Consider the following 12,307-nt stretch of genomic DNA (forward strand, 5'->3'; position numbering starts at 1 on the left):
TCACCAAAAAATACTTTTTTCTTTTTTTAAAGGGTGAGCAAAACATGCTGGCTCTGTCCTCATGGAGCTTACAGTCTAGAGAGAAAGTCAGACATTGAATATTGCGTAAACAATTCAACACAAGTGTGCCACAAAATGCAGGTACTATGACAACAGACAGCCGCGGATATGACCTTATCTCAGGGGGTCAGGAAAGGCTTCCCAGAGCAGGCGCATTCTAAGCAAAGTGAGGTTTCAGGCAGGGGGAAAGGGAACTGAAATAAGGGATGCGATTCAGATCTAAAAAAGGCATTGTGTTAGATGGTAGTATTCATTCCAGACATTTGAACACACGTTCCCAACCCACTGCCATGGGACTTGACCTTGTCATTGACTATGACCAGTAGAACGTGTGGGGAATTGATGTGTTTGGGTGACTGCCAGAGGCTTTGAAATCGATTCCTAGGTCTGCCATAAGCCACATGGGGACTGCTTCTGAGCCTGGATCCTGGAATGCAGAAGACACGTAGAGCCCAGCAGAAGTGCTCGGCTAAGACCCCAACTTAGAACAGCAGCAGAAAATAAAACTGTCTTGTCACTGAGATTTGGGGGCATTGTTTCTTATTCCAGCATAACCAAATGAAGCCTGACAAATACAGAAGAATTGATAGTTTACTAATTAGAGGTAGGACGTGAAAGAGGGGGAAAATGGAATAGTCTGGCCTGAGTGATCAGAGGAAGGCCAGGTTACTAACCCGAAAGGGAGAGGGAAAATCCCGATTTAGGCTTGGACTGGTTGAATTAAGAGTGCAGGCTGGACCTCCACGAAGATACATTCTCCCAGCAACCCAAAAGGAAGCTGAAGGACCAAGGGCGGGTCAGGATTAGACAGATGTGCAGACAAGAGGAGGAAAGAGAGTCCTGAAAGCCGTGTGGGTAAATGAGCTCACTGGACTCAGCCGGATGAGGGGGTGGAGGAGAGAGGGAAATGGAGCCTCGGCGGCAACGTTTACAGGGGCCTGAGTGACAGGGAGGTGCCAGTCCCCGAAGCCTTGAGCAGTCTGACAGGGCTAGAGAGGAGCAGGTGTGCCCGGTTAAGAGATGATAAGTGCTGTTGTATCCCTTATGGGGGTGGGGGTGCCAGAACCTTAAACTGGCTCAAAACTCTGGCTCTCACTGTGAATTCGCAGGAGCTGAGTCACCTGGGGATCTTGTAAAAAATAATAATAATAATAAATAAATAAATAAATAAATCAGATTCAGAAGGTCTTGAGTGAAATCCAAGATTCTACATTTCTTTTTAAAATTTTTTTAATGTTTATTTATTTTTGAGAGAGAGAGACACACACAAAATTAGAAGCAGGCTCCAGGCTCTAAGCTGCCAGCACAGAGCCCGATGCGGGGCTCGAACTCACAAACTGCAAGATCGTGACCTGAGCTGAAGTCAGACGCTCAACTGACTGAGCCACCCAGGCGCCCCTAAGATTCTGCATTTCTAACGAACTCCTAAGTTATACAGATACTTGCTGTTGTGTGTTTCAGTAGCGAGGCGGCGGGGAACAGAAGCAATGGTGATATGCAGGTGCAGTCAGTACAATCCAGATGAAGGGAAACTCTTCACGACCACCCAATGTCTTAGACAACAGCTGGGGGGGAAACGTATTTCCTAGAGAACCCTCACAGCCGGGTGCAATGCATACACTTCATTCAGATCCTACATCAGAGTGTAACCATACTCTTTAAGACAAATGTGGAATGGGAAACATGGGCTATTTGCTGCTAGTGGGACTTATTGTTGGTTGGGGGAGATGTTGATGTGATGATTATGTTTCAAAATGTGAGTCTTCAGGATTTTAGGATTCTGTCTTTTTTATGACCTTCTGGAAAAAGGTAAAATTGAGGAAGAGGAGACAGATCTGTGGTTACTTGGGGGGAGTAGAGGGAGTTCACTGCAAAAGGCATGGAGGAATTTGGGCCATGGGGTGGTGGTGGAGGGGGGAGGTGACGAGTGTCCTACATCCTGATTGTGGTGGTTGTTATATAACAGAGTTTATAAAACCTCAGGACTATACCTTGTAAAGGTAAATTTTACTGCATGCAAACTATACCTTAATAAGCCTGACCGTAACCAAAAATGAAAAAGAAAACATTGTTTAGAGACATACACTGAAATATTTACAGACAAAATATAGCATCCCAGTCTTGCTTTGAAATAATGGGGGAGGGAGGGCGCCTACCTGGCTTAGTGAGAAGAGCATGATCTTGGTGTCATAGGTTCAGGTCCTATGTTGGGTGTAGACACCACTTAAATAAACTTTAAAAACAAAAGAATGGGGGAAGGAGTTGGTTTGGGGGCACAGATGGAACAATACTGGTCTTAAATGGATAATTGTTGAAACTGGGTGATGCACACATTAGTGTCTCTACTTTGCATGTGTTTAAAATTTTCTGTAATAAGTTTTTTTAAAAGCATTGGGCTTTATGAAAAAGGGGGACCACAGGAGCACCCATATAGCTGAGAGAACCAGAAAGGCGGTCGGAAAGCAAGGGCGAAGGGTTCAGCCCTTAGCAGTGGGTACCACTAAAGTCGCAATTCCGGTTGAACCTGTGGTTTTTACCTGTCCCCTTCATTCCAGAGGGTGCAGGATGGCAGAGAGTTACCCTCCCCGGAGGAAGCAAATGGTGAATGGCTGAGGGTATCCTCTCTGGCCTGTGCGTGAGAAGGCCCTTTCACCAGGGAGGCTTTGGTAAACAAGCTATCAGCAGCCTGGGTGGGGTCCGGGTAGCGCTGTGGCCACAGACTCTCAGGAACCAGGAAGCTAGAAAGGTCAGGGACTGGTCAGTGCCATGCCTCCCAATCCAGGGTCCCCCTTGGGGCTCGGCTCTCCAATTCCTGAGATGTGCCCTGAGGGAGCTGACCCTGGCATGTCAGACATCACACCCACTGGAAGGGCCGCTTCCCAGTGACCTATAAATGTCAAGCTTCCTTCACTCTTCTGTGTCTTCAGCCTTTCAAAGACCAAGAAACAGCTTGGGGAAATGGAGGTGAAGTAAGTCAAGATGGAGGAGGCCAGGTTGGGGGTAAAATGTAAGGGCCAGGTGACATATATTTGGCAAAAAAGAAAGGCAGATCTTCAGATCTGCCAAGAGCTTGAAGAAGAGTTACAGGACATTGCTTTAGTATAGGAAAGACTTGAGCAAATTTCAGCCTAAGAAAAAGGCAATCGAGTAGAGAAACAGATTTAAAATGTAAAGGAAAAATAAAAGGGTAATTCACGAAACTAGATCCTGAAGGAGATGGAAAAAGGTGGAACTGAAAACTCAAGATCTTGCAATTTACCTGGAGAAGAGAAAAGAAAGTCATGGAGTCGATGTGTGTTGTTTTATCTATCCCAGCGTCTCTTCCTTTTCTGGGACTTTCCACCGCTTCTCTGATGGGGTTGTGCACCTCCCACCTTCCTCTGCCCCTACACCATTCAGATGGCTGCCATAGGAACGGTCATGGTAACAAACTGTGATCCGACTCTGTGGCTAGTGTCCATTGGTCCAGGAGTGGGTCTTGACCCAAGCTGGCTGATCAGAATGTGTCAGTGGGAATTTGGAGTCAGAATTGAGCTCTTCAGCTCCACCTGATTGCCTAATGGAATAGAGATTTGAACCTGGGCCCTACTGATGACCTGTTCCACCAGTTGGGTGGAACAGCTGGCAGAACAGCTGGCAAAACATAAATGAAGCAGTATGGAAAAGAGCTGTCTAGGCGATTAGTAGTCCAAATGGAAAAGAAGTCCCCGGCTCCAGCTATGCCCAGGCACCTAGCCACATACAAATGTTCCCAAGACACCCCAGAGCCTTTATAGTGAAGTTACATTTTTTCTTAAGCTAGTTTGACTTGGGTTCCTGTGACTTAAAACCCAATGTCCTAACAGGATTCTATGCCAAGGAAGAAGGGAATGTAGAGAATATATATGAATGCCTGGAAACATGTTGAGGATGAGAGAAAATTGGGGCAGTTCATACTTCTGAAAGAAGGGGGGGAAAAAGTCATTTAACTAAAAATGAGTGGTCCAGGTGAGGTCAGAGGCCTTGAAGACAGTGCAAAAGATTGAAACCAGTGTGAAGATCATCCTTTTTCACTAAATTCTCTAATCATTTTAACAATTGGAGGTGAAGATCTAGTATATTCTACAGATGGGGACAGTCATTGCTAGGAAAGTTCCAGATTAGACACCAAGAAGGACCAAGAACTTTAATCTTTTGTATTAGCAATCCAGCCTGGGGAACAAATGATCTAGATGTTTGGGGACACCTGCCCCTCCTCTCAAGTGTGGAAATTGGAAGAAATTTAATCCTAGAAATAGTTGGTGATTTCCAAAATGAATGGACACGTTACAATTTCTTTTCACATGAAAAAGTTGCTAACATATTTTAGGATGAGCTTTTTTTTTTGCTTTCACCACCAAACATTAGACCACTCCAGAGGAGGCAAATTTGCTGTATTTACCCATGTTTTGCTACATCCTTTTCCCCTAATATTCCAAGCTTCATTCTTTTATCCTTTACTTTGTTTAAAAAATGTCCTTTTGCCATTCTTTTGGAGTGACAAATTTTAAAATGTTTAAATTCTTTACATATTCTTTCTTCTGAGGATATCTTGTTCCCTTCCCCTCCACCCCTGAACCCATGAAAGACCTGTGTTTTTGGGTAAAGCATTCTGTATTGAGTTTTTTCCCCATTGCTCAAAGAAATAGTATACCTTTCTAGCCTCCATGGTTTCTCTTTTTGTTTTTTTATGTTTATTTATTTATTCTGAGAGAGAGGGAGAAAAAGGGAGGGGGAATGGCAGAGAGAGAAAGAGAGGAGAGAGAATCCCAAGCAGACTCTGCACCTGCCAGCTCAGAGCCCAATGAGGGGCTCAAACTCACAAACAGAACCGTGAGATCATGACCTGAGGCAAAACCAAGAGTCGGACACTCCACACCTACGGAGCCACCCAGGTGCCCCTAGCCTCTCTGGTTTCTGAAGATCCCACTGTCATGCAAATTGTGCTTCCCCTAATAAGTAAGATGTTGTGTTTCTCCAGCTGGTTTTAAGATTTTTCTTCCTTTGTCTTTGTTTTCCGGAAACTTAATTATGCTGTCCTGCAGTGAATTTCTTGGGGTTCAGTCCATGTGGAGTTTGCTTAGCTTTTTGAATCTGTAGATTTATGTATTTTATCACATTTGGGAACTTTCCAGCAATTATTTCTTCAAGTACTTTTTAAGTCTTGCTTTCTCTCTTCTCTCCTTCCAGGACTCCAACGACTTAAATATTGAATTTCTAGGGTTTTTTTGGTAATCCCCGGGTCCTTTAGGCTCTGTTCATCATTTTAAAACTGATTTTATCTGTTGTTCAGATTAGGTAATTTCTATCATTCTATCTTCTAGTTCATTGATTCATTTATCCCCTTCATTCTGCTGTCAAGCCCATCCACTGAGCTTCTTTAGTTATTGCATTTTTTTGGTTCTTTTTTTTTAAAGTTTGAGAGTGTGTGTGTGTTTGTGTGTGTGTATGTGTGTGTGAGCATGTGTGCGTGCAAGTTGGGGAGGAGCAGAGAGAGAATTCTAAGCAGGCTTCGTGCTGTTGGTACAGAGCCTGAAGTGGGGCTCAATCCCACGAACCATGAGATCATGACCTGAGCCAAAATCAAGACTCAGACACTCAACTGACTGAGCCACCCAGTGTTCGTGTATTTTTCAAGTCTAAAATTTCCATTTGATTCTTTATAGCTTGTATTATGATGCTGAGACTTTCAATTTCCTTGCTAAGTCCTTCTATTTTTTTTCATTTATTTCAAGCTTTTTTTTTTTTAATGTTTATTTATTTATTTTGAGAGACAGTGTGAGCAGGAAAGGGGCAGAGAGAGAAGGAGAGAGAGAGAATCCCAAGCAGGCTCCTCACTGTCAGTGCAGAGCCTGATGTAGGGCTTGAACCCACAGACTGTGAGATCATGACCTGGGCTGAAATCAAGAGTTGGATGCTTAACCGACTGAGCCACCCAGGCGCCCCTATTTTGAGCATAGTCTTAATTGCTCATTGAGGCATTTTTATCATGGTTCCTTTAAAATCATTGTCAGATAGGGGTGCCTGGCTGACTCAGTTGGTAGTGTATTTGACTCTTGATCTCAGGGTTGTAAGTTTGAGCCCCATGTTGGGTATAGAGATTACTTCAAAATGAAATAAAATAAAATCTTAAAACCATTGTCAGGTAACGTTAATCTCTCCGTCATCTGCTTTTGCAGCTTTTTTTTTTTTTTAAACTCACTTTGACATCTTCCTCATTCTTGGTATGATGCATGATTTTTCTCTATTAAAATCTCACCATTTCTGTATCATGTTATGAAACTTCGGGTCTCATTTAAACCTTCTGTCTTAGGTGGCTTTCTCTGAAGGAGGAGGAGAGGTTCTACCAGGTGGAGATACATAACCAGATTGCCCAATGGGCACCAGAGAGGCGACTTTTCACTGATAGTAGGGGTAGAAGTCGAGGTTCTGCATCTAGTCTCCACTGACATCACAGGGGGTAAGAGAGGCTGTTTACTGGCCCGCTGAGATGAAAGTTTGACTCCCTTCTTGGCTTTCTCTGACACCCCCCCAGGCAGGATTGTTTGAAAACCTCAGTATAGCCTGATAAGGGTAGAAGGTCTAGGCTTCCATTCAGCCTTTGCTTGTGTGGTTGGGGCTGGGCCATAGTTTGCTTTTCCTGTGGTGTTTGACTAGAGTAGAATGTTATTATCTAAATGTTTCTGCCCTACCAGGCTGCCCCTTTCTTGGTCCTCTGACTAGAAAAAATAAGCTTTTTGGTGGAATTTTTGGTCTACGCCCATTGGCATTTTGAGTTGCTGGCTTCTCCAATTCCAAGTCTGGGATGTATGAGGCAAAAAGACAATGCAGAGAACTCCCCACCATACCATTCCTTGGGGCCCAAGTTCTCCAGTCAGCCTGCCTTCTTCTGTCTACTTTTCAAATACTTGCTTTGTATATAATGTCCAAGAATGTTCAGTTGTATTCAGCAGGAGGAATAGGGAAACGATATCTACTTCATATTTCTGGAACCAGAATTCTAGGGGAACAGATTTTTTTTTCAATTTTTTTAATGTTTATACATTTATTGAGAGAGAGAGAACGTGTGCTCATGAGTGGGGGAGGGGCAGAGAGAGAGGGAGACACAGAATCTGAAGCCAGCTCCAGGCTCTAAGCTGTCATCACAGAGCCTGACATGGGCTCGAACCCACAAGCAGCAGCGAGATCATGACCTGAGCTGAAGTCAGACCCTTAACCGACTGAGCCGCCCAGGCGCCCCCAGGGGAACAGATTTTTATAGCAAGCTGGTGGTCTCCCCAGTACCACGGGACCAGATGAGCAGCCCAGAAGGGGAGGAGATAGAAAAGAGAAAAGGAGCAAGGACTGCGTCCTGGGGACTCCCATGTCTGGAGAGAAGAGCAGGAAGAGCTAGCAAGGCAAGAGAGAGGTAGGAAGAAAAGTGAAGCACGTAAGAGAGCTATAGTTAATGACCTTTTAAAGGATAGTGTAAGTGAACACAAAATCCAGACTGGAACAAGTGTGAGAAAGAATAGGAACAAAGTGAAAGAAGCAAGTTGCCAAAGCCACATATTGTGTGATTCCATTGATAAGAAATGTCAGAATAGGCCAATCTACAGTGACAGAAATGGATTAGTGGTTGCCTGGGGTGGAGGTAGGGGGATAGTTTAGAAAAATAGGGGTGGGAAATGACTACTACTGGGTATGGGGTGTCTCTGGGGGGGTGAGAAAAATACTTGAAAATTAGATTGTGGTGATAGTGACAGAACTGTGGGATATATTTTTTTAAAAATATTACTTTAAATTGATGAATCATATAGTATGTGAATTATGTTTCAATAAAGCTGTTTTAAAAAGGGAAGAGGGGAGGGAGGGAGAAAAAAAGAAAATGATACACACTAGGAAAAACCTGTGGAACTTTCATCCAGGGATAATTTCCCTTATATATAAAGAGTTAATAATCCAACAGGGAAAAAATGGAACAGAAGAATATATAAAAAGATGGTTCACTCATAGTAATAGAGCTATAAATTATAACTACATTAAAATAACATTGATTTCGGAGTGCCCGGGGGCCCAGTCAGTTGAGCATCTGGCTCTTGATTTCAGCTCGGGTCATGGTCTGAAGCATCTCAATGTTCATAGGTTCGAATCCCGCATTGGGCTCTTTGCTGACAGTGTGGAGCCTGCTTGGGATTCTCTCTCTCTCCTTCTCTCTCTCTCTCTCTCTGCCCCTCCCCTGCTCACTCTCTCTTAAGATAAACAATAAAAAAAATAACATTTATGTCCTCTATCAGACTGACAAACTCCCAAAGTGTGATAATGTTTGCCAAAACTTTTTTTTTTTTTTTTTTTTCCGGGAGCATGTCTGTTGTGTTTGAGATGATCTGTCGGGTGCTCTCTGAACTACGCCAGGTAAAAGGAAACTCTCTCATTACAAACTGACAAAGGGAAAAGGGAAAACCCTTTTCGCCACAGCGTGAACCCCATAGTCAGAAATAGGTCTGGGTTTTATGCAAATGACACAATTCCTAGTCATCTATGGCTGCTTTTATGACTTTATACAGATAATGAATTAGGTAAAAGGCACTATACTATTTGTTAGACTTCAGGATCACTATCCTCAGTCCCATCACACGAAATATATTCTGACATCCCAAAGAAGCAAGACTTGCGAGTAGGTGTTTTAAACGTAGCTAATCTACAGCCACGAAGTTCTACGCTTAGTAGCATTTCCTTCTGGGGGAGTCTTCCAGTGCCCAAAGGATAAAAGCAGAGACTGGAATCAGTACAACCTATACCCAGAAGTCTGGGCTGTAAAAGCCATACAATTTGCAGCACAGTGAGAAGATGCCCTTTCCTTCACACCACACACAAAGTATGAATTATGCTGCCTCTCTCTTGTTCCAGTGCATGGCTATCCCGTCACGTTCTGCTCTGTTGGTCAAATACTGAGCGGCTCTGCTTCCAACCAGAGGATCCAGAGGTGTGCAGGACGCCAGTGAGAACAAACCGACAACAAACCCTTCGAGATAGTCAAAGCAGGACTCCAGGCGTCTTTAAGGATGCCCAGGCTGATGACTCCCTGATTGTTGATGTTGTACAGATTCTGGTGCAGAAAATAGACTTAAACGGATCATCAGATGAAAATGAGATGTCCAGAAAAAACTCAGAACCTGGTGGGCCAAGTGTAGTCAGTCTCCGTTCATAATGTTGTCTCCCTTAGGCCCAATACCACAGTTAGAAGGAGAATCAAGGGCTCTTTCGGCCAGGTTCACTCTGAATTCTTTCAGCACTAGTGGATAACTTCGCAGTGGTTTTGCTAGAGACTTTGGGGTATTTCTTCTGCTGGGTGGCAGAAGGTTTTCTTTCTTCTTCAGGCTTTAGAGCAGCTGGCTCTCGCTGGTCTGCATCTGAACCACCGTGGCTGGTGCTGCAGCCCTCATCATCAGATCTCTGCCTGTCCCCAGACATCTGGGTGAGGTCATTTCTTGGAAAACTCTGCCACCTGCCCTGCCCGCTTGCACATCATTACAGTATGTTGGGGAGGGGGGAACCCTTCCTTAGGGAAATAGAGGCAGCTGGGGAGGAAAGCGGGGAGGCAGAGGGAAAAAGAAGTCAGGGAGCCTTTGGCCAGGGAGTATGGAACATTGGAAGTTGGAAGAGGGCTGTGCAGTGTTGTCCTGTTGCCTTCGGAGAAAAGGGGGTTAGGAGCTCGACGGGGCAAGGGCATGTGCTCTAGCGAGCCCCCCAGCTCCTCCCTGCCTGCAGTCCACAAGGTGCAAGAACACTCGCCAAGACTTCAGGGGAACAGGCATTCTCCTAATGGTTAGTGGGTGTGTGAACTGCAACAACCCTCTGGAGAAAAATTTAGCAGGAGCTATCAAAATTACAAATGCCGTACACTTAGACCAGGCATATCTACTCCTAGTCATTTAACACTTTTTCTTCCAGACATGGGAAATGACTCACATGCAGGGTCATTACATAATTGCAGCTTTCTTTGTAATAGCAATGAACTGGGAACAACTTAAATGTCAGGAGGAGACGAATAAAGGCAATGAGGAGGCTCTTTTTGTATTAAGAGAAAGTTCCCAGGGTGCCTGGGTGGCTCAGTCAGTTCAGCATCTGACTTGGGCTCAGGCCATGATCTCGCAGTTGGTGGGTTCGAGCCTCACATGGGGCTCTGTGCTGACGGCTTGGAGCCTGGAGCCTGCTTTGGATTCTAGGTCTCCCTCTCTCTCTGCCCCTCCCCCACTCACTCTGTCTCTCTCAAAAATGAATAAACATTAAAAAAAATTTAAAAAGAAAGTTCCCTGTGATGTGTTGTTAAGGGGAAAATAAAAGGGGCAGCATGACAGATATGGTGTGTTGCCACTTATGTTAAACAGGAAGATAGACTGTATTTGTACCAACCAAAAAACCAGTATCTGAATGTATAAAAAAACTAATACGAGATACCTGGATGATGCGAGGTGGAGCTAGAAGGTGGGGTGAGAAAACGGTAGACCTTTTCATCATTCTTGAAATTTTAAGCATTTTTTTTTTTTTTTTTTTTTTTTTTTTTTTTTTTTTTTAGCAAAGAAGGGATGTGAGGGGAGAAAGTGGAAACAATAAGCTTAGCAATCTATCTATATAGTCTGTGTGAGGTGCTATAGCAAAAATACCATAGACCAAGAGGCTTATAAACAAGAGAAATTTCCTACAGTTCTTGAGGCCAGGAGGTCCAGGATGCAGGCACTGGCAGAATCCGTGTCTGGTGAGAGCCCACTTTCTCGTAGCCTTCTTGCTGTGTCCTCACTGGCCAATGGGGCAAGAGCTTCCTCAGAGCTTCTTTTATAAGAACACTGATCCTGTTCATAAGGGCTCCACCTCTCAATCCCATCGCTCTGAGGGGTGGGATTTCAACATACGAATTTTAGGAGGACACAAACATTTAATCTATAGCACAATTATTTATGGTTTTCTAATATGGAGGGGTTGGGGGCTCTGCAAAAAAACGGCAGCCAGAGGGCACTGTAGGGTCAAAATGAGATTCTTTTTTTTTTTTATTAAAGATAGGGGACATTCAGCGTGTTTTCAGGCTGATGGGGATGATCCAGACACTTAGATTGTATCATGCCTTTTGCTATATTACTGAACCTTTTTTAATAATAAAAATTTTAATGTTTATTTTTTGAGAGAGAGAGAGACAGTGTGAGTGGAAGATGGGCAGACAGAGGGAGACACAGAATCTGAAGCAGGCTCCAGGCTCTGAGCTGACAGCTTGAACCCACAAACCATGACATTGTGACCTGAGCTGAAAATGGACTCTCAACCGACTGAGCCACCCAGGTGTCCATATTTTACTGAGCCTTTTAAGTATTTCTTTTTCCATTAGATAAAGAGTTCCCTGAAAAGGAGTACCATACCTTCCCGTCTCTATATCTCCTGCACCTCGCCTATTTCTGACATACAGTAGGTGCTCAGCACATGTGTGTTGAGTGATGTTATTGAAAACCCTCCCATGGCTGTCCACCATGACTCTGTCCGTAACATCTCAGCCCCAAGTTCAGACTTGCATCTCCTCCCTGTAGTCAGGTCAATGTGGGTTCAAATCCTCAGGAAAGACTCCCCAAAAGCAGCACAACTTCAAGCAGATGAAGAGGAGAAAGGAAGGCCTTGTTGACAGCGGGAATGACACGAACAAAATTAGTGGGACGTCGCTAATGACTGTGATGACACAGTGTAGGGATGACGAGGGTTGCTGACATTCATTGACAGCCAGTCTGCTGTGCACCAAGAACTGTTGAACTTTTTCACGTGTTGATTCATTTAACCCTGACAAGAACTCTATGAGGAAGGTATTACCACCATTTTCAGTTGGGGAAACTAAGGCACAGAGAGAGCAAGTAAGTTATCCAAGGTCACATAGCTATTAAGGAATGAAAACACATGGGACAAAAAGATTGCCCTAATATAGCGAGTTGATTTGATTCAAACAATCAAACAAAAAGACGGGTTTATTCTTGTACTTTTCCTGTCATTCCTGTTCCTTCCTGCCCACCACCAAACATTTCATAAATATATGCCAGAGCTTATTTGCCACAACTCTGCAAAAACATCCCTTAGTCCCTGACCCAACGGGTGAGGAATCCATTGTAATTCTTGCTCCTGGATATAGTTACAGAAATAATGCCAATGAGTTTTCCTAGCTTCATTTCTTTGATTTCACTTCCTTTCCCAAACACACTGGGGCATGTTTAAAATT

General features: G+C 44.0%; 1 pseudogene; it reads right to left on the minus strand.

Annotated features, from left to right (window-relative positions):
- Positions 1–8,804: 8,804 nt before the first annotated feature.
- On the minus strand, positions 8,805–10,297 carry LOC131490877 (ubiquitin-conjugating enzyme E2 E3-like; annotated as a pseudogene).
- Between the last annotated feature and the right edge of the window lie 2,010 nt (positions 10,298–12,307).

The sequence above is a fragment of the Neofelis nebulosa genome, chromosome 12, assembly GCF_028018385.1.
Source record: "Neofelis nebulosa isolate mNeoNeb1 chromosome 12, mNeoNeb1.pri, whole genome shotgun sequence".
Lineage (NCBI taxonomy): Eukaryota > Metazoa > Chordata > Mammalia > Carnivora > Felidae > Neofelis > Neofelis nebulosa.